At 36.1% G+C, this 21,543-nt stretch overlaps 1 long non-coding RNA gene across 6 annotated transcripts in view; it reads right to left on the bottom strand.

The window, feature by feature from the left end:
• LOC116086070 overlaps positions 1 to 21,543 on the bottom strand; it is a 503,346-nt gene that overhangs the window by 385,165 nt on the left and 96,638 nt on the right. The window contains exon 1 of one of the 6 annotated variants that reach the window (XR_004116809.1): positions 20,799 to 21,232. The exons of the other annotated variants lie outside the window; for them this stretch is intronic. This is a non-coding gene — a long non-coding RNA (uncharacterized LOC116086070). Of the gene's footprint in view, positions 1 to 20,798; positions 21,233 to 21,543 lie in introns of those variants that run through there. 6 annotated transcript variants of the gene reach the window in all.

Genomic DNA, 21,543 nt, shown 5'->3' with positions numbered 1-21,543 from the left:
ATCATGTGATATCTTCATTTGATATCTCTTGTTCTCTCACCATCCATCTTTGGCACTCCTGTTAAAGTCTTCTGATAATGAACAGTCATCTGCTTTTGCTCTTCCACTGAAAACTCTTAAAGAGAACTTGAGAGCTTGAACCCAAAGTCTATGATATTAATAAAAGCTTCTTATGATTTCAGAAATGTGAATACCCAGCAAAGCACTTTCTGTACCTTCATCTCTTCTTACACCCTATTTATGAGCTCGAGTAGGACAGAATCTACATATATTATTTCATCCTAGGCTTTCTCCTCTCAATGGCTGCATATAATAAATATGCCACCAACCCTGGCACCTACCTTTCATATAGATTCTGCAGGACATTCTCCAACTCAAAACAACTTCTCTTCATGACATGGATGAAGAAGTTCTTCTTGACTGATTTGCTCTAGTTGTCGAAAGTTCTCACTAAGCAACAATCTTAACACTCAGATAACTCTTTGCTTTCATTCCTTGTACATCACCATACTGTTCCTACTCTAAAAACTTTATGAGTATGATTAGAATTCACTGAGATACTAAAGGAATTTCAGAATTAAGAAAAATGAGTGCATATGTGTATGATTTATCCCCAAACTCTGCAAAGAATCAAAAGCTAGTTTAAATTACTGAGTTCTCCATGGTTTCTGAACGTCACTTCAAAGTGAAGCTTTCTAAGATCCACATCATTATGCCATAGGCACAGTCCAGTAGGAAAGGAACAAAGTGCCAACATAGGACAAATCCGTTAAGTCAAATATTGACCGACAAAAGCTATTTCCTGGACTTTGGCTGAAACTAAACTTGAGAAAACAATTTCAAGTTAAACTCTGAAATCCAGAATTTTGGTAGAAGAAAACCAATCAAAATAAATTGTAAATTGCTTATGCTCCAGTAAATCAAAGAAATTTAAACTCATTTAACGTTTTTCATGGGAAGAGTTAAAACTGGACAAACACAGTGGCTCTGGTGCAAGGAATTTTCTATGCAAAACTAGCATGATTGATTAGTTAACTAAGATACCTATCAAAACATGGATGCTAGGGAAATAAAAAGCCATAGAAATTAAGATATGTCAAGACAAGTCTAAATTAGAAAGTCATCACATCCCTCCTGTGAAATTTTGATCTAATGATTTCACACCATTTACTCTGATGTTTACATAATAATTAAAACTGAGTCTAAATTTAGTTCTTAATTTTAAAATAATGATACCATATAACATCATTTTCACTGTGAAATTCACACACATAGCTTCATAAAAGCATACATTTATTTTTCTATTTTCTCTAATTTAATATATTTTCTCTAAGTCAGTGTTAAATATATATAATATGAGCATGAGATATATTTAGATGCATGAGCATCTATGGTTTGTAAAGTCCAACTGATTAAAGAGGGAGGTAATGGAGAAGAAGGGAAAAAAGATGGAAAGAGGATAAGGTTAACCAAACTGAAATGTGTATGAAGAAGTCACAGAAGCCTGTACCTCATTTAAAGATATAACCACTAACACTCACACATATGCACATGGACACATGTACAAACACACACACATATACACACACACAATGTTGCTAGAAGTTACTGGTTATTAAATAAACCCAGTAACAACTGTGCCAACTGTAGAGTACTGCTTTTTGAGTTGTTCAGTGAGGATCTAGAACCCATTCCCCTGAAAAGACGGCTTTTGCTATTCTTCTTGGTTTCCTGCAATAACACTATGCAGAGGTCTTGCTGCAGACACTGTAAACCTTGACTGCAACATACATATAAACGAAGCTGGAAGCTTCTTCCCTTCTGGCTACTATTAATATTTTTGGAGGATATTATAGAAGCTCCTGAGAGAAAATAACACACTATAACAACCTTATCTAACTGAAAACTCCACAAAGCACAACATCAACTCTATTGTCTAATGGTGATACAGATTTTATGGAGGTAAACAACTACTTTCTTGATTGGATTTGAGGCCTGTCTCAAAGGAGAGCATCCCCCTCTGCTACTATAAATTACAGACAACACAGAAACCCACAACTGGCCAGTATGCATAGAACAGAAGACTTTGGAATGTTCAACCTTAAAGAAGTTATCTAGAACATATCCTTCCTCAAGGCTGAAAGATTTTAAGAACCAGACATAGATAGTAGGTGACTTCAAGGAAATAGTTTTTCAGACATAACTGGGCAGATTAACAAATAAACTCAGAGACTGTGACTCATTGCATAGCAGCTGAGCAAACTCAAGACAGAAAAAACAAGCAAAAAACAAAAAAACAAGCTCAGAATGCAGGAAAGGAGATTGGTATGGGGTTTCATTCCTGGCAGAGAAGTCATCAACATTTGACTAGTGTTTGGTGGAGGAAAGTCAGTTTTCTTGTTGGTATGTCAACTACAGTCCAGGATAAGCCCACAACGAAAACTACCTAGCTAACACCTAAAAGTCATGTGGTTTTGTTTGCTTGTTTTTGAATGTAAAAGAGAACATAAAATTGGGTGGATGGGAAGGTGGGGAAAGATCTTGGGGTAGTTGTAGAAAACAGAAAGAATATGATACAAATACACTGTATATAATTCTCAAAGAGCGTATTGTTTTAAAAACATAATACACACATAATACAAACATAATACAGCTGTTTATTTTAGAAATGTACATGTATATATATGCATTATATATATGCTACATACATGTAATAATAGTTAATGAACAAAGAAGTCATGGATTTTTAAAAGATCAGGAAGGGTACATGAGAAGGGTCTGGAGAGAGGAAAGGTGAGAAGAAATGGTATAAATTATATTATAATCTCAAACATTTTTAAAAAGAATAAATTAATGTGTGGAAAAGTAATTGGCTCCAGGAAGGATAGCCTCCAACTATCTTTTAAACATTTGTATTTATAGATAATACAAAAGTGCTACTCTTAATCAGAGAAGCATCTTTATAGTAAAAGGAAGCGAGGCCAAAGACACATGACCACTCAAGGTACTGAGAACACACCACAGCTGAGTGTTCAGCTCTAAATAGGACCTTTATATCAATCCATCTAAAGCTCAAAAGACTGCACAAGGGACAGGAAGAAAGCAACAATCTGCAGACAGGAAGATGGGGTACACACTGTGTCCTCTTCTGGGCACAGTGCAGTATGGGAAATGGAGAGTTGCTGCCATCATTTAAATCTTTCTTGGTGAAGACACCAGGCTTTGGTGGAGGGTTCCAAATGTAGCCTCACAAATTGCCCTAGTTAGAGTCATTTGCTCTCAAAACAAAACAAAAACTCGTGAACATGGGAAAAGGGAGTTGTATGGAAGAGAGGGCAGTGGTGAACGTAGGAAGGCCACAAGGGAGGTTGTGATGTAATAGCCATCAGAATGCACTGCATATATGTATGAAAACATCAGGAAAAATTTCAACAATGAAAACACACAGGTCATTTATGAAATATATTTTTCTGTCTTATGCATTCCCTCACAATGTTCAAAGAAGTACAAATATTTTAAAGCTTAACATTTAATTAATAATATCATTTATGCAAAGAAAGTGTCAATTGTACATGATTTAGTAGCATGAAAGAAAACTACATAAAGCATGCAACAATGAGGAATGACAAAATATATTATGATATGCCTTGTCATATTATGAATTATCATTCTCCTGGTATAGTAAGATGACTATAACTGTATTTGCATTGTTTCTTTGGACACATAAATTTAACTTTTGTTTTAAGCAATAATTCCCAGGTATAAATATGGCAAGAGAATATCCATAATAGTGAATTGCTCAGTGTCAGAAAAAATATGGAATAAAATTTGCTGGTATGTGTCAGTCTGAAAAGGAACTTTTCTAATTTTTAGAAATCACCTTTCACCAAGAAGATAATAACAAACAATAGTCATTGAAGACTGACTTGGAAGACAACTACCATTTTTCAGTTTTAGCATCTCAGACTCTAAAACTGGAATAAACTAATATTAAAGTACAAAAAATAATTATCTGCTCATTAAATATGTCCTTAAATTACAATAAAATTTATTCCTTCAGCAACACATATCTCTGAAATAAATGAATTGAATTTATAAAAATTAAGACAATTAGGTCAGTAATATAAACCTATCTTTGGATAATTATAACTTATTAAATGAAATCTATAAAACATATATATATATGTGTGTAAATATAGCAACAACAAAAGACATCTATTTTGAAATGATATTGAATTAATTTTAATTTAGTGTTCACTAGTAATACATTTTTGAAGTAAGATAATTTACTTCCAAATTACAATTTAGTCTTAATAAACTAAAACATGGATTGCACTGATAGTTCTAATTATTCCTCATTCCCAATAATCATTTGCAATACTGTTGCTATTCATTCATACTTTCTGTATTTTAGACTCATTGCTAGACTACAAAGAGAACACTCAATTTTAGAACGTGGTTTTTACCTCACCTCACCTAATGTGTAGATATTTTGAAGTATGTCAAAATGTTGAAAGAAGAAAAATGGTGATGTCATGCTCCTAAAAGGAAATTGAGACAAAAGAATATGATTGTCCTTTTCGATGGTGAAATCATTGCTACCATTTGGCTCTTGTTCTTCCTGTAGTTGCCATTTTGGATTGCCTTCCCTGTAGAGAAGCTGAAGGGATTTGATGGTGAAGGTGGAGAATAAGACCTTGACCCTGTGAGATAGCCAAGATCACTATCTGTCTTGTACTGAAGAGCACAGGAGGAGATTAAACTCTAGTAAGTTAAATATTTGAGTCTGGTTAATGGCTATGTAGCTAAGCCAGTCTTATAAATTTTAAGTATAGAATTTATAAGGTGAATATACATATTCACATATATACATATTTCTCTCAATAGCCCTCCTGGATTGGCATGATTAGCACCATTTTGCTGGTGGTCAATGGAAGAAGGCATGAAACTAACAGAGCAAGCATCAAACACTCTTGTGCAGCTCCAAGCACAGCAAAAGCCAAAACTTGGAGCAGCCAGAAGAGAAGAGGATCGACTCCAGAAGAGAGATACACAGTCTCCTACGTCCTATTACATGGCAAAGAAAACAAATTGATTTTACAGTTTGATGTATTTAGAGGGCACACTAAGGTCACTAGGAGTCTCAGGACTTCTCTGTAGCTTTAAAGATCCTAAGGGCTCACAGCTGGTATAAAACATACTTCCCAGAATGGGCACCTGAAGGTAGTTTCATTTACCTACCAGATTGACTGGCAGTATTTCTCAGAGACGTGAATTTCAAGGGAAGAATTAACTGAATCACAGATTGCCCTTGAGGTTAGGTTTGCTCTTGGGGAAAGTCTTACAGGATGTCTATATAGCAACACTTTAGAACTAGAGTCTGAAATTTCAACTGTTCACTTCAGCCTTAACATTCTCATTGCACCATATTGACCTTAAAATTCCCACCAGGATGGAAATAAATATCTATATCCAAAGTTTTAGTTAACTTCCACTAATTGACAAAAACATTCTCATAAGGTAGTATTTTTTGTAACACAGTGCATCTGTGTGTATATTTCTGTGCGTAAGCCTATGCATTCAGAAATGTGGGCATAAGCATACTAATCATACACGGTTCAGAGAAAGATTAGATTTTGATCCTAGCCTTCCACTTTTGTTTCAGGCAGTAAGTGGAACACTGAGATCACAGAATGAGATTACCATGTGTGAGTCCTGGGGTTCTTAGGTTCTCACAGCAAGTACTTTATCATTAGATGACTCCACTTAAGAAAGTACACATACAATAAATACTGCCAACCATCCAATAAACTTGATTGCATGAGATAATCAGATATATTATAAATGATCTAGGCAGATAAATGCAAGAACAACACTGGAATGTATTATTATTTTGATGTTCTTGTTCTTGTTTTTACTGTGGTGATGTCAGTATTAATCTTTTAAAACTATTCCCCAGTTTAGTTAACCACGACCAAGAAGGCAGCACTAGAAACATATATATGCTGGCAACACTAAAGTGACTCAGAAGGTTATATTTATGTTTCATATGTACATACGTACATGCAACAACACTGGTTAAAAATGAAGAGTCCACTTTTGAGAGGGATTAGGAAAAACGATGAAGATATGAGGAGGATAAGAGGGCTGATGGAGAAGGGGAGTTAAGAAATTATACTTTAGTTATGATAATTAATTAAAATAAAGAGTGATACTTTGTCATGAAACAGCAATCAGGCACTTCAAAGGCAAGACAGCCTTAGGATTATATTTATACAAAACAGACAGAGATTGTGTTTTCCATTAGTGGTATGGACACCTGGTACACAAACTCCAACAAGAAAGCATAATTGAAATCAGGTTCCATGTGTCTGCCATATAATCAGGACTTGGAATTCTGAAAACTATAAAATGACAGAGATAAACAAGTCTTTAAAATCACTGTCACATGTGCCAAGATTTCTGTCTTCAGTTGAATTGCTCATGTGGCCATTTCAGTAAGTTTGAAAAATCATGTTCCACTTAGGAAAACACGTTGCATTACAAGAATCTAATTATGTTATACACAAGCCACAGAGGTAATTATCCTTCCTACAGACTTCTTAATCTGTATTAGTGGAAACATGATACTTGGTGATGAGAAACTCACATGGAGTTATCCAATGTCTACAGCCACTAGCCTCATCTTGGAATGATCACATCTAAGTCATCATCCGGTGTGCCTTTGTGTGTGTATGTGTGCTTCATATGTGGCCAGATGAATGTATGTAGAAGGTTGTATATGTATGTGAAGGGCATGAGTGTTGCTCCTCAGGTACTGTCCCCTGTATTTTGGTCAGTGAACCACATGGGTCTGCCTGACTGCGTCTTTTCCCAGCACTGGTATTGAAAACACCTGACACCAGCTAGATTTGTTTTCTATGTCAGTTCTAGAAATCGAGTTCAGTTCCCCATCCATGCAAGCAAACACCTTACTGGACTATCTATAACCCCATCCCTTACTGTCTGCTTCCAAACTACCATGCTGACCTATGTTTCTGATGATTTAGAAATGTAGCCAGATTTTATCATGAGAATTACATAAGATTTTACACTATGATTAATATGTCTCACTAAACCAAATATTTAAGTTAGCACTTGCTTTCTCGATAGATAGATAGATAGATAGATAGATAGATAGATAGATAGATAGATAGATAGATAGATAGATAGAGATACATATAGGTATAGGTATAGGTATAGGTATAGGTATAGGTATAGGTATAATCTAAATGTTGATTACATCCTCAATATTAAAGGAACTTGGGAACTTTATGAGTATTCCAGGAACACAAGTAAGCAAAAACCACTGAAAGGAGAATTATTTTTATTTTCTGATATGTACAGTTTTACATCCTTCTTGATTAACTGAATTTCTTCAAGCACTGACATAACACCCAGGTTTCAGCTAACCCACCTGCTCATTCCACCACAGTGGAGAATTTTATCATCGTTATCACAAACATTTGTTCTTAAAACGACTTCAGTGACTGCAGTAGAGTCCTTTGTCTTGTCTATTCAGCTCTTACTATGAGGACCGGTATTTCCACAATTTCCTTTTCAACTTCTGTCCACAACTGGACATATTTCACAGCGACATTGCATTTCCTCTCAGAAGACATCCATCCTCTTCCTGATCCTTACTGACCTGGAAAGAGTCACCTCCCATCTTCAGGACAAGAACTTGATTTGTTTTATCTATTAGGGAGAGTCAGGAGTGACTGTAAATTTCCCATGAATAATAATCTCATCCTTATCTGTGAAATGTCACTGTTATTGTAACCATGTATGGATGATGGTGATTTTTTTTGACAAGCAATGGAAAGGTTACAAAATAGCAGCTCGTATGTCTAATCCTTTTAATATACATCAGGAAACTTCACTCCTTCTGTAGAAATTGAATCTCTACAGGAAAGGAAAATTCTGTCCTTCATATCAAATCATAAAATACACAGTACTACTTAAAGTAGAAGCAGGGTAAAAATATTAACCAAACACTTGCACATTTATTCTAATCTCAATTAATATTTTGGCTGATAATCCACCAAATGTTTGCAATGGGAAATTCTTAACAAATCTTGATATTCCTAATAGTAATATTTTTATTACTATTAGAATATTAGAATATTAGAATATGTTTATTATTCTAAATGGGGAAATATTTTATATTAGCCCACAAATATTTCATCTCTGACATATCTCTGATATTCACTCTATATTACATACCAAATCCTTTTCACCACCCAACATATTTAATTAAAAGATTTAATATATAATCTGTTTTTATAACCAAATTTCACTTCAGAAATATTTTAAAAATTTTCACCTATTGCTGGCATATTTTTGTTGCCTCATTTAAATGATCATGTTTAGCTCTAAATACTTTTATGATATTGTTCTGAAAATTAAAAGAAATGGTGACTAGCTACCCAAAACTTAAAAACATGCAGAAGTCCCCCCTCCTGTTGTAGACTACCTACAAATCAGTTAGAATTAACCATTGTTTCCTCCATACAACATAAAAGGGTTATAGTGGTTTTATAAACTGAACAAACAAATTTAATATGAGCTCCTGATCTTTTCACACTGACAGGCTAATCCTCAAATCATAGGTTCTTGAATATGAGATAAACTTGAATAGTAAGTAGAAAATCCAAGAGCAAGACACTTGAAAACCATTAGTGGACAGTTTTGAACAGTATGATATGATAAAATTTGCAATATGAATAAAGAGGAAGTCATTTGATAGCAATTATATTTGCTCATATTAAGTCACCTTTGCTTAACTGAAATTCAGGAACCAGATCATTTTTCACCACATTGAAGTGTTTTGTTAGGCTGTGGAGCAAGACTTCATTCTAGGTCTGAGTAAACAGAATGACAGATATCTAGGCCATGAGAATGACATCATCAATAAATATGGAAACTATTCACTATTACCTGAACTAGATAGATGAAGAATTGTCAGGAAAACAAACATCTTGGTGTGTCTGTGAGAGATATTCTAGATTACATTAAGTGAGAAGGAAAAAAATCCATTCTAAGGTTGGATAATAACAGGTCAAGGCTCCAGTCTCAGACTGCATTTAAAAAGGTATGGCGAGACATCTCAGCAGTTAAGCACTCCTACTGTTCTTGCCAAGGACCTGATTTTGTTACCCTCTTACATGTCAGGGAGCTCATAAATGCCTGTAGTTCCAGTTCCATCAAACAGCCTCTTCTGGCCTCCAAGAGTTATATATACATACATGAGCCTGGATATATACATATATATGTAGATAATTGAGCACCAGAATTTACCACTTTCTGCCCTTTTCCTGTGACTCAAAGTCTCAAACTCACAACACTGTACCTCCATGTCCTGGTGGACTTTAGACCTCAAATTGTGAGCGAAAATAATCCAATATTCTTTTAAGTTAAGCTTGGTCAGACATTTGGTCTTAGTAACCAGAAATGTAACTAAAGTAAAGAAAGGCCATTATGGTGACCTCAGAAAGCATCCAATTTTATAACTTCACTCTAGGTGTAAAATAATACTGCACATGAAGAGTAGTCATGGATACAAACTCAAAACTCAAGTAACTCAAGCAAATTTTATGTTCAACAACAGAATTTAAGATAAACATGTACCTCCTCTTTTGCACTGGATAGGAACAGACAAGTCTAATCTCAAATTTTGTTAATAAGTCCAGGTCCTATTTTTTTGTACTTTTAAATTTAGTCAATATTGAAAGGAAGGCTATAGTTTAAGAGCATATAAATACTACCCATTGCAGTGGAATGAAATCTATCTGGTTAAAAGAATTTTTACTGTAATGGTATGCATTTTTATTTGACTTCTACCATTGTGTTATAATTCCAATTTTCTGAACTTAACACTTAAAATAGCATATAAATACTTAATGGAAGTAAAATCATCTTCTTAAAAATAGATTAATTTAAAGTGAAATTTGAACTTAGAGTTCCTTGTTGTAGTGGTGTAGATGAAAAAGGCCTTCAATGGTTCAATATTTGAATGCTTCATTCCCAATTAGTGGAACAGTTTAAAGGCCCATTATATTCCTAATTCTTTCTCTGTCTGTCTGTCTCTCTCTGTCTCTCTGTCTTTATTTGTGTATTTGTGTGTAGGTGAGTGTGCGTGTTTGTGTGTGTGTACATGTGCACACATGAAAGTGTATATGTGCCTTACAATTTTCTTACCTTGTAAGCTCTCAGGTCTCTAGCATTATTCCTGCTAGTCTGTTGTCATGCTCCCTCCATGATGGTCATGGACTCACTCACCCTCTGAAACTGTCAGCCCCAATAAACTCTTTCTACTATAAATTGCCTCAGTCATAGGAATTCTTCAAAACAATGGAAAAGTAACCAAGACAATGACAGTTATTACTAACTATACTATACATGATATGCTATTACTGTAGCATAGCCATCATCTAAACATTGATGCTGTTTTTCTGGAGGAGTATATCTGGGTCTTTTGTTCTGACTATAACAAGGGCAAGTAATCTTCTTGAAAAGATAACATTCCCACTAGCTAATTGAAGATATATTTGAATCAGAGTGCCCGAAACAAGGCTTTCAATGGTTCACATTAGTCAAATTTGGTATTGGAAATCAGATCAATTGGAGGTGTGTGTGTATATGGGAGGACTATATGAGATTATTTGGCCACTTATGTTTGTTTTTTATTTAGCTTTTGAGCTATACCCTCACTTGAAACCTGAGGATAGGTACAAAATCCTATATAGACCAGGATAGCTTCAATTTACAATCATCCTTCTGCATCAGCCTCTCATGTGATGAGTTTAAAGATGGCAGTCACAATGTACAAGTTCTGGATGCGAGCTATAAAAGTAGAGTTAATGCACATAACTGCTGGTATATAGAAAAAGCTCAAGTCTACTAAGAAAGCAATCGACCTATAGGATATTAAATGCCTCATTTGTAAGTAGACAGTGCCTATTCTAGTAAAAGAAAGGGAAAAAAAGATGGTTTAGATAAAGAACGTAGCACCTGTTCTAAGAAATGGTATATCTCTGTAGAAGAGAAATAACAGAAGAACCATGTGTCCTGGTTCTAGGCTATATGTGTTTGAGGCAATTCAGCTGTATGAAAAAATTCTAGATTATTTTTTCATACATTTTTTTAATTCTTCTCTCACATATTGTATCCAGACAACTCTTTCTCTCCCTCTTCTCATCTCAGTCCCTCCTCACCACTTCCCTCCCTGCAGATCCACTCCTTCTCTATTTCCCTTCAGAAAAAAGCAGCCTTCCCAGGGATATCAATGGAACATTGTGTAATAAGTTACAAAAAGTTTAGGCACAAACCCTCGTATGAAGGCTGGACAAGGTAGAACAGCTTTTTGTTTGTTTGTTTTTAATGAAATTCCAACTTCATTTTATAACTTTCTTTTGTGAGGAAAAAAGATTGGATTTAACTATTGTAGATTTAGGAAATCTCTATATTATTAGTCTATGAGAATTTGTTGTTGTCTTGTTTTGTTTGGGGGAGGGAGACAGAGAGAGAGAGAGAGCAGGAGATGGAGAGAAAAATGAATGAGGCTATTAACCTTGGCTGGACTAGAAATTTGTGTAGACCAGATTGCCTCTGAACTGAACTTGCCATGATACCTCTGCCTCTACCAAATGTTCTTTTACTTAACTTTCTTGTTATTCTGTGTAGTTGCTTGTTGAATTACTAATTCTTTGTCAAGGCTATGAAGTTAGGTGAAGAAAAAATACTAAGGAATAAAAGTATTCAATAAATACTGCATTGTGTCATTTTGTTTCTTCTCTAACATCTGACAATCTTCACTGGATTAATGGATTTCACCTATAGACACTGAAGGAAAAAAATAACCCCACAGTTAGTAAGCTATGTTGGTATAGAGCATTTGCCATAAGGTGCACAGAATTTTTTATTTCATCAATTTGTGGATATTATATCCTGTAGCGACAGCTCTTCTAATCATGAGATATTTTCCTTGATAACCCAATTATGTTTTTTATTGTCCTTGATGCTCACCTTTCCAGAAGATCTTTCCAGGCATCAAGTGGAGAAAGAGTGACTGGAGCTATGATGGTATCACTACCAATCTTGTTTATTCCCCTTCAGGCTAGCCCCTTCTATTTTGTACTTATTTTGGTGGTCGTCGCCTTGTTACTTCTTAATTATTTTGCATTTCTTCAAAGAATACAAATGCGGCACTATGATTTTCAGCAGTCCCACTAACTTGTTTTATTTGGCTTTATTTGCATTTCTTTCTCAAAGGTATGGTTGATTTCTGAATGTGTGTCCTTCTATTTGTTACTTAAAATGAAAGGTTGTGATTTTTTACATCTTCCCAAATCTCTTTCTCATTATTCTACTCCAATCATCTTTTCTCCTCAGCAAGAAATTCAATTTATTTTCTCTACATTATCTCTCTCAGAAAGGAGATGGAAACATTTTTAAGTCCTGAAATGGAATACTCTTTTCATTGACATCAGGCTTTTCCATTTTCAAGTTTGATATCACGAAGCCACTGATAATTGGTTTTCTTATTGTTCTCATCTGCTCAATCAATATTTTCTTGTCAGTCAGATGTAAATTAGTAAGATTAGATTTCATATGTTCTTGAAGGCAGGATATCACAACACAATTTAGTAAGATTTTTGCAATCAATATTCATTTGTACTGTTTACATGCTAGAAATTACCAAGGGGGAAATGTCACAGGAACATAGCCCACATCACCTAGCTTTAGAGCATGTTAATCAACTTTTAGAATTTGGTTGCTCAGTGAATAGAGAAAAGATCAATGTTTACTAAATGTTATTAACTTTTTAATAACTGTTATACATTTAGAAAATATATAAATTGAATTATGGAGAAACTAAAAATGACTAGTTGTAAGCAGAAATTTAGAAAAGCAAAATCCATTGGGGAATTAGAATAGGTTTCACTAGTGGATGAGGGTTGGGTGGTGTTGGAAATAGGAGGAATCAGATGATGAGGGATTGAGAAAGGACTGGAGTTAGGACCATTTGCAGAGCATGTCTGAAATGTAGTGCAATGGAAACTCCATGAAATCTACTGGAGTTACCCTAGCAAGACTCTTAATAATGGGTGATATGAAGCTTGAAGCAGTCCTCTACAACCAGGCAAGCCCGCAAGTGGAAGACTTGGAATACCAACCCAGCCACAAAACCTTCAACAAACAATTGTCCTGACTGCAAAGTATTCTGGGACTGGAACTTAGCATAATTGTCATCAGAGGGACTAATGGGAGTAGGTAAAGAGTACCATATAGCCAAACATTAAGCAGAGCTCCTGGAATCCTGTGAAGGATGGAGAAAGATGGAAGGAGAGGTCATTGACCAATGAGCTGAGGCAAGATTAGAAGGTAGGACATCAGGTAGAGAAGAAGGAATTCTCAGAAAACAGTGAAGCCCAGACACAGAAGAATACAGTCATATGAAACTGAGGACAAGGTAAGCCAGCCATGTGGCATGACTTAGAATAAAATAATCAGGTAATTAAAATGTGAGCTAGTCAGAGAACACAGACAAAGCTATTGGCTGAAGCAATTATTCATATATAAGAAATCTCAGGGTCATTATTTCTCGGTACAAAGTAGACAGGTACAAAAACACAAGGAAACAGGTGGCTCTTACTACACCATCTAATTGGAAATTTAAGAGAAATTTTTAAAAACTTACATGAGCTCATCACATGCAGAGATTTAAACAGCAATAAAATTATCTCCCAATTGAACAAAATAGAAAAACAAGAGAGTAGAAGGAAGGAAGGAAGGAAGGGAAGGAAGGAAGGAAAGAAAGAATCTAAGCCCAGATAGATATACCACAGAATTCTTCCAGATCTTTCAAGAACTAAAACTAATGTTTCCCAAACTATTGTACATAAATAGTATAGGGAAAGAAAAATGTTTCCCAGCATCATACTGATTAGTAAACCAGATACAGAATAAAGATTAATGAAAATTACTCAGCAATCTACCTGAAGGACATGGATTCAAAATTCTCAATAAAATATTTCAAACTCATAAGGGGCCACTTGGCGATAATATCAGGAAAGGAGGATATAATATAGGTATATGTAGGGGGAAATGTAATGATGAAACAGAAAGGGTTAAATAGGGTGAAAGATGGATTATTATCAGGGTACCATAGGGATTGTGAGGGAAAAAAATAACTGATACTAAAGACCTTTGAAAAAGCCATATAGAAATCTACCACTCTAGAGGCTTCCCAAAATATATACATATACATACACAGCATACATGCAGGCAGTTTAAATGGAGTTACCCTGAAGGAGTGAGACAGTGTCTTTTTCAGACAATATAGATTATAAAATATAAAATCCAGTACTACAGCCAGCCAAATGTTACCTGACTGGAGAATCCATTCCCTAACAAGGATGCTTTGCCTGGTCTACATGGAAGAGGATGTGCCTAGCCCTGTAGAGATTGATGTGTCAGGGTTAGAGGAAGGAGAAGCCACCTTCTTAGAGGATATCGGGAGGGGGATGGAGGAGGGACTCTGTGAAGGAGTACCAGAGGTAGTCAGCCTTCTAGATGTAAATTTAAAAAGTTCATTACCAGGTAGGTATGTGTCACCTCTTTTCAAAACTTGTGTTAGGGCTTTCCACAGATCTCATAATCATTTTAGGCCATTGTCATTGTTCTTTGTTACCTTCTAGAACTTAAAGGTAAGACCATATTGTGGGAAACACCACACACTTGTATAATAGAACACATAAAGATCAAATATACTGATCTAGAGAATTTATTTGTACTGCCCAGCTTTCAAAATACATGTAAACTTCTGGGAGAGAAACTAATTAATAGTCTTTCCCAACTATGATCTCTGCAAGCTACAATGGGCTTGGGAAAATATACACAGTGGTATAATCATGGTAGAAGTATTGCAGAATAATCGCCTGCTTTTTTATTTGATTTAAGTCCTGCTTGGTAAGATGGAATCTATAACAAGTAAGTTTAACTAGATAAAAAATTCTGGGTTGTTGAGTCATAAAGCTGAGAGGAGAATTAATGCTACTTTTCCCACTAAATAAACATAGTAGTAAACATTTCACTAAGTTCATATCTTTTTACCCAAAATTAGTGCATCTCTGAATACTCATCACTGAATCTTCTTTTTGCTGTAGATAATGATTAAGACAGAGACTCCAAACTGGTCCACATATTAAGAATAAGAGACTGTGAAATACTTGCCTCTTGGTGGGATATAAGTATCATACCAGTTCTCTCCAGGCTCAAAGATCATTGAGGTAGTAAGGGAGAAAGATTGTAAGAGCCTAAAATAATGAATGTCCACAGTGAAATAGTATTTCCTAGATATGACAACACCCTTGCACACAGGAACTCATAGAAGCTATTTTTGAATGCATAAGATATACACAACATCAAGCCAGCCAACTTCTCAACATGGTTGGGAAAGGAGATCATGAAGTGCCATTCCTACCTGAAGAGCCATTGACAGTTGATAGTTGCTAGACATGGAGAGTTATTTTTGTTCAGAGATGCATCCCTAAGAGTCAACCCATGTTACAGTTGATGCACACACTGGCAACAATTAGTAGATGTGGTGTTTTCACAAAGCAAAGCAAATGACAGTAGAACAAATAGAAATCCCACAATATTGGAGACAGTCTTTACCATTTACTTTAGACAAAGGGTTTAATACCCAGAATTTACAAAGAACTGCAAAACAGAAACAGGAAAATAATAGAACTGGAGAAACAATTGAACAAACAGGCAACAAACAAACAAACAAAAACAATGTCTAAGGTCTTCTGAAAGTCTTTTGTTTTACTGAGACTTTCTGAGTAACATTTACTTACACTTACTCGGATTCATGAGTAGTGTAACAACAGCATGCAGAGACAAAGAGCTGTTAAAGATGGGACTTTTATTCATTAGAAATTTCTTTAGATAGCATAAGTACTGATGTGTGGTCATGCAGAATACAATAGTCAAACTGGCTGCTGTTCCACCTGCTGGCCTTCACTACCAGTAGATAGTCCTGGCTTTTGTTTATGCTCTTGTCGTTTTCCTATTCACACGTGCATGTATAGCATGGCCAAGCACAGCATTCAGGACTTTCCTAGGTCCATGCTTAAAACAGCCCTATGAGACAGGCAGCCCCATCGATTCTTTTTATGAGAAACAAATAGAGGCATTTGAATACATAGAAGGCTTTGCCTAAAGTGACATCATTAATGACTGAGTGAGAATTTGAACTCATGCTCGGAATGCAAAGCTCATGGTTTATGAGAATCTTGTAAAGATGACATGATAAGGACCCATTGCCTTTACTTTTAGCATACCACAATAACAGGGATAACATATAATTAAAGTGATATTCAAAACCAGGCCAAAATATAAACTGCAAATGAAGTACAGTTCACCGACTGATGTCTGAAGTGAAGGAAGCAACTCTACATACTTTCAAGCAAAGTAGACCACAACAGGATCATCATACTTGTCTCCCAATGTCCTACCCAGTGCCAGGTTTCTGATTGATAACAGGGGATGATATTATAGAATTTGAGTGACTGTAACCACTCAAATATCCTTAGCCATTGCATACACTGAACTACCTTATTTGTTTTTATTCTTTTAATTAAGCATATGTATTTGTGTCTATCTATGTAGGAGTATGTGAACATGAGTGCAGTTGTTCACAGAGGCCAGAAGAGGGCATTAAATGCACTGAAGCTGGAATTAGAGGTAGTTTTAGCTCCCACGAATGAGTGCTGGTAGCTGAATGTTCCTCTGTATGAGAAACAAGCATTCTTAACTGACTAGCCATCTCTTTCCAGCCCCAGAAATTTCTTAAGAAGCATTGAGAATGAGTCATATCTTGCAGCAAGAATTCATGTCAAAGTGCTCATTAACTACATTTAGGATATGCTTATTACCCAAGATTGTGGGCTGGGACAGAACATAGAAAGCTAGCTAGCTGTGATATCGTATGACTATACCAGGTCTACCAACAGTACAAATTTTAACAACCTCGTTTAACTTGAGCTGACAAACCAAAATCCCAATACATAAGAGAATAATATTGAAAGGTTAGGGGCTGCAGAAGGGGCTCTTTAGTAAAATGTTTTGTGCAGAGCTTGATAATATCAGTTTGTATCCACTGCACTCAAATATGAAGTTGACTACAGTGGCTTGTGATTGTAGTCTTAGCACTGGTATAGGATTCTGGGGGCTTGACTGCCCAAAGCTCTAGCTGGTTAGAAATATCTAAGTTTATTAAGAGACTTTTCTCAGAATATGTGGTAGGAAATAATACAGAGAGACACTCAATGTTTTCCTCTAGCCTGCATGTACACTCATCGCTTAAGTCACTTTAAAAGTTGTGAAATAGCAAAGCTTCGTAATGACTTCAGAATAAGCATAATAGGATCCTTAAAGAGACAGTATAATAAATAGCAAGTATAAAGGAAGAATTAATGAAATAAACATTTCTCGTAGAAAAGAATCCATTTAAACTCCCCCCGAAAAAAGATTAGGTAAAATACATTCTATATATTTTATATAGTGGCAAAAAAGAATTAGTAAAGGGGAAGGTATCTCTTAGTAATTTACCAAAAGCATAGCACAAGTAGATATGTAAAAGAAGATGGAAGGGAAGTTCAGAATTATATATGCTGCATCAGGAGACCTTACTATATATTACGAGAGAGCTGCACAAGGAGTTGAATGCTAATAGTAGAAGAAAGAAGAAAAGTCCCAAGTTTTCTATTTCTTACAAAAGACAAGAATCTCACAGCTAAAGCAGCTATGAAGGTGAAAGCGTTCCTGCTCATCTTTCAGATAGAGAATCACCATTCTCTGGGAATGGCCTCTGAGAATCCATAAAGTGGACGGGATAAATCTCCTTCCAAATAAATTCCACTGCCTAGCTGAAATATAAATGCAGCGATGTGGTCCCATCCTGAGCAGTGTAGATACGGGCTCACTGCTACAGATGTCTACAGCTACAGGGCTCAAGAAGGAACCTGAGATGTAATGAACATAAGATGTAAGCCGATCACAGAGGTGGATAACATCAGCGCATGTGCAGTTCACCCTGGAACCCTCTATGTGCACTCAAAAGTTCAAAGTTCAAATGAGAAGAGCACACTCTGCTTTGCAGTACAGAAGGATAGTTAATCACCAACATGGAAAAAATGTGCCTGTCTAGTTCACAAATTCCTTGTATCACCCTTTCCCCCTGGTGAAGCACCATTTCCCCTTGTTTTATTTAGCAGTGTCAAAAGACATTTTATTCTCATTTTCTGAATTTATTTGTTGTATTCTTGTACAATTCTAATCTGCCCAAGAATAAAATTAATTATGGCACTCGGAGAGGGAAGGATATTGCTCTAAGATGTTAAAAGCATGCACATAAAACATGAATATGGTTGCAGAGAATACTCATGCATGTGCTCTTTATATAAATAAGAAATATGACCATGACATATACCAATTGTATCCTTTTAGCTGAAGAAAACAGTGAACTCAAAGAAAGATTAGCATTTTTTTAAAAGCTATGCACCTTCTTAAATACATAGAATTAAAATGATACTATAGTTGATTTTAATTTTAAAAAGTTACCTACAGTCCACCAATAAGTAAATAGGATCAGCAATGATAAAAGATAATAATTTAAAATTAAATGTTGAAATGTTAAGCAGACCTTTCTACCTTTTGTTCCTTGCAAATCACCTACTTCCAGAGGGAACCACATTCTTTTATGGGCCCTCCCTCTACCATGCTGACTTTCTGAGCTGTGCTTTAAAAAAAATGGTAATAATTAAGTTACCTTTTGTATTCTTAGTTTCTTAATTGGTTTTGAGGAAATAATAAGGAATGCATTTTTTTTCAATCATAATTTTCCAAAGGTCCATCTTTTTCATAAATTCTCAGCTACACCTTTGCTTTATTTATTGGGAGATGCTCAAAGCTTTTGAAACAATGCCCACATTTTCTTGCTATTCACATCGACTTAACAAAAGGCCATATGAAATATATTCTGGGTGCTTTGGGGGGAAAGAACACAAGTTTTCAAAACATATAAATGAAAAGGAATATCGTTGTTTTTCTCCTTAAAAAGAAAATCCCTTTCCGGCAGTAGGAACAAACAGGAACTGTGACCACAAGGACAAAGAGTGAACGTAACAGGTGGCAAGGACATAATGAACTTCGTTCTCTCAGGAAAGAATGCGGCTGCCACATTTCGCTTTGATAACTCGCAGCTCAGGTCACATGACAGGACGAACTTGTCTTTCTTGTGCATAATCTCCGTACAAAATGCAAGATGAGGGCTCAGTGCTGCCAGAGGTTAACAGGTTTCCATAAAGTTTGCAAAGGCAGTGAAGTAATGTTTCAAAATTACCTCGGAAATGAAATCACATTCCGACACCCTTAAAGCTTCCCTTCTCTCTCACTACAGATCTGCAGCTTCTTACTGACTGTTTTTTGGTTTATTAATTTACTTGAACAAACAGAATATTCCAGATAAAAGGAGTCTATCTCTTTCGTAAATTCCATGCTTTAAACAAGTAGACCAAACCGAATTATCTCTCTGCTTTTTGTTTAAATGTATAAATGATTGTGAAGCACAGACCTAAAAACTTCATTAAATCAACAAAAGGACAATAGAGATATTTCATAGTTTTTGATAACATCAATTGTAAATATTATGGTAGTTAAAAACTATTTTTTTCTAATGAAGTGAACAACAGAAAGTATATTTTAGCACTTACTACAAATGTAATTCTGAACATGAGAGGTTCGAATAAGAAAAATAAGTCTCTTCTGCTCACACTTCTAGGCATGCTGGCAAGCTAAGATTTTCTTTGAACAACAACAACAAAATATATTTAAAATAGGATTCCGGTATGCTTAAACAAGGAATTATTCTCAACTTCTACTGTAAGGTTTTTCGTTGTGCTTGGTTGGTTTTACTTTAGAAAACATGATCTTACTAGCTTCTAAGGTATTTGCACTGAGACAAAAACTACTCTGCATTAGTGCAACATGATTCTTCAAAAAGACATGTGTGCAAAGTTGCTAGCTCACAATGTGAGCAAACAGGATCAGCAGGAACAAAAGAAGTTTGCAGGCTGCTACTCAAGGACTTTTTAAGAAACCTTCCCAGAAATAATAGACATAAACCACTGGGAAGGGACTTGAGAAATCAAAGCACACTTACTTTTCAATGGGGGAAGATGTACTTTCTTTCCTATTTTACATTAAAAATAAGAGGGAGCAACAGCCATCCTCGCTAGCTAGCAGTCTGCTAAACACAGGCCCTGACCCTTCTCACACACAAAGCTCTTTCCATAGGCCTGTGCTGCATATTCCTGAGATAAGGCATCAAATCATGAAGCCAGAGCGTAGTGACACAGAAATTGGACTAAATGCAATGTTTACACATATCCTGACTCGCCTTTCTTCCTCATCCGGCCACATATGATTTGCTTAAATCAATATTGACTCTGGTTACAAAAAAGCAGGACCTAAACAAAAGAAAATCTGGAAGAGAAAGAACAGACAGGACGCTACAAGTACAGTGTTCCTCTTCTCGGATTGCAAATATCATGTGAAATCAAGCAGAGACAAAGCCACAGAGCTTTGGAATTTCTAAGTATTCTTGATGGCTTGTTTCTCCCCCCCTCCAAGAAGCAGAGCAGATTTCTTAACTTTTATTACAACCCAGAAAGAAACTCTGCACTCACCATGTGAAAGCAACAGTTGCGTGGAGTAAAAGTGTGTATTTTTTTTTCCTGCCCCTGTTCCATTTCAGTTCTGACTATAGTTGTCCAACAACCAAAAGACCGGAGCTGCCACCCAGAGGCCCCGTCCACGATCTGGTTCATTTGCCTGTCAGCCCGAGAGAGAGAGCTGGTTTCTGCCGCCTGCAGCTGTGCTCTTTGCTGAAGTTCTAAAATAATCTCCATATGGTTCCCACCGCCTCATATAGGTGATCTGGCCTTTCAGTTCAATGAACGCACAGCAGAACTCTTTTCAGGTGAGGCTGCGCTGCGGGAGCTAGCTTTAAGTCGTCCAGCCTCAAGTTCAGGAGTTCTCGGTGAGAAGTGGGTGGAGAGAAGCAGACTCACTACAGGGAACTCAGGCTGTAATCAGAATGCAAAAACTTCCTCTGTTTTCCTGCCTTGCGTGGCTGAGCGCTAGTGCCTCTTTTCACAGAACTTCGGAATGTACAGGCAGGACGCAAAGGGGCCCTGCCAGACAAGCCTTTCTCAATCAATTAGCTTGCAGCCATTACTTGTGACCCAAGGTCACACAGCATAAGTGTGTAGGGTGTGCCTTCAGGGGTCCCAAGGCTGCTTATTACAGCTTAGATAACCAAAGCCGAGCAGACACTGAATTCTAGAAATATTTTTTAATAGTAAACGTGCTAAAGATGTAAAGTAAACCAAAGGTAACCCCTGAGTGTTCTTTCTGAGTATTGCTTAATTC

Source organism: Mastomys coucha, unplaced genomic scaffold (genome assembly GCF_008632895.1).
Source record: "Mastomys coucha isolate ucsf_1 unplaced genomic scaffold, UCSF_Mcou_1 pScaffold12, whole genome shotgun sequence".
Classification (NCBI taxonomy): domain Eukaryota; kingdom Metazoa; phylum Chordata; class Mammalia; order Rodentia; family Muridae; genus Mastomys; species Mastomys coucha.
This window is presented reverse-complemented; position numbering and strand designations above follow the sequence as displayed.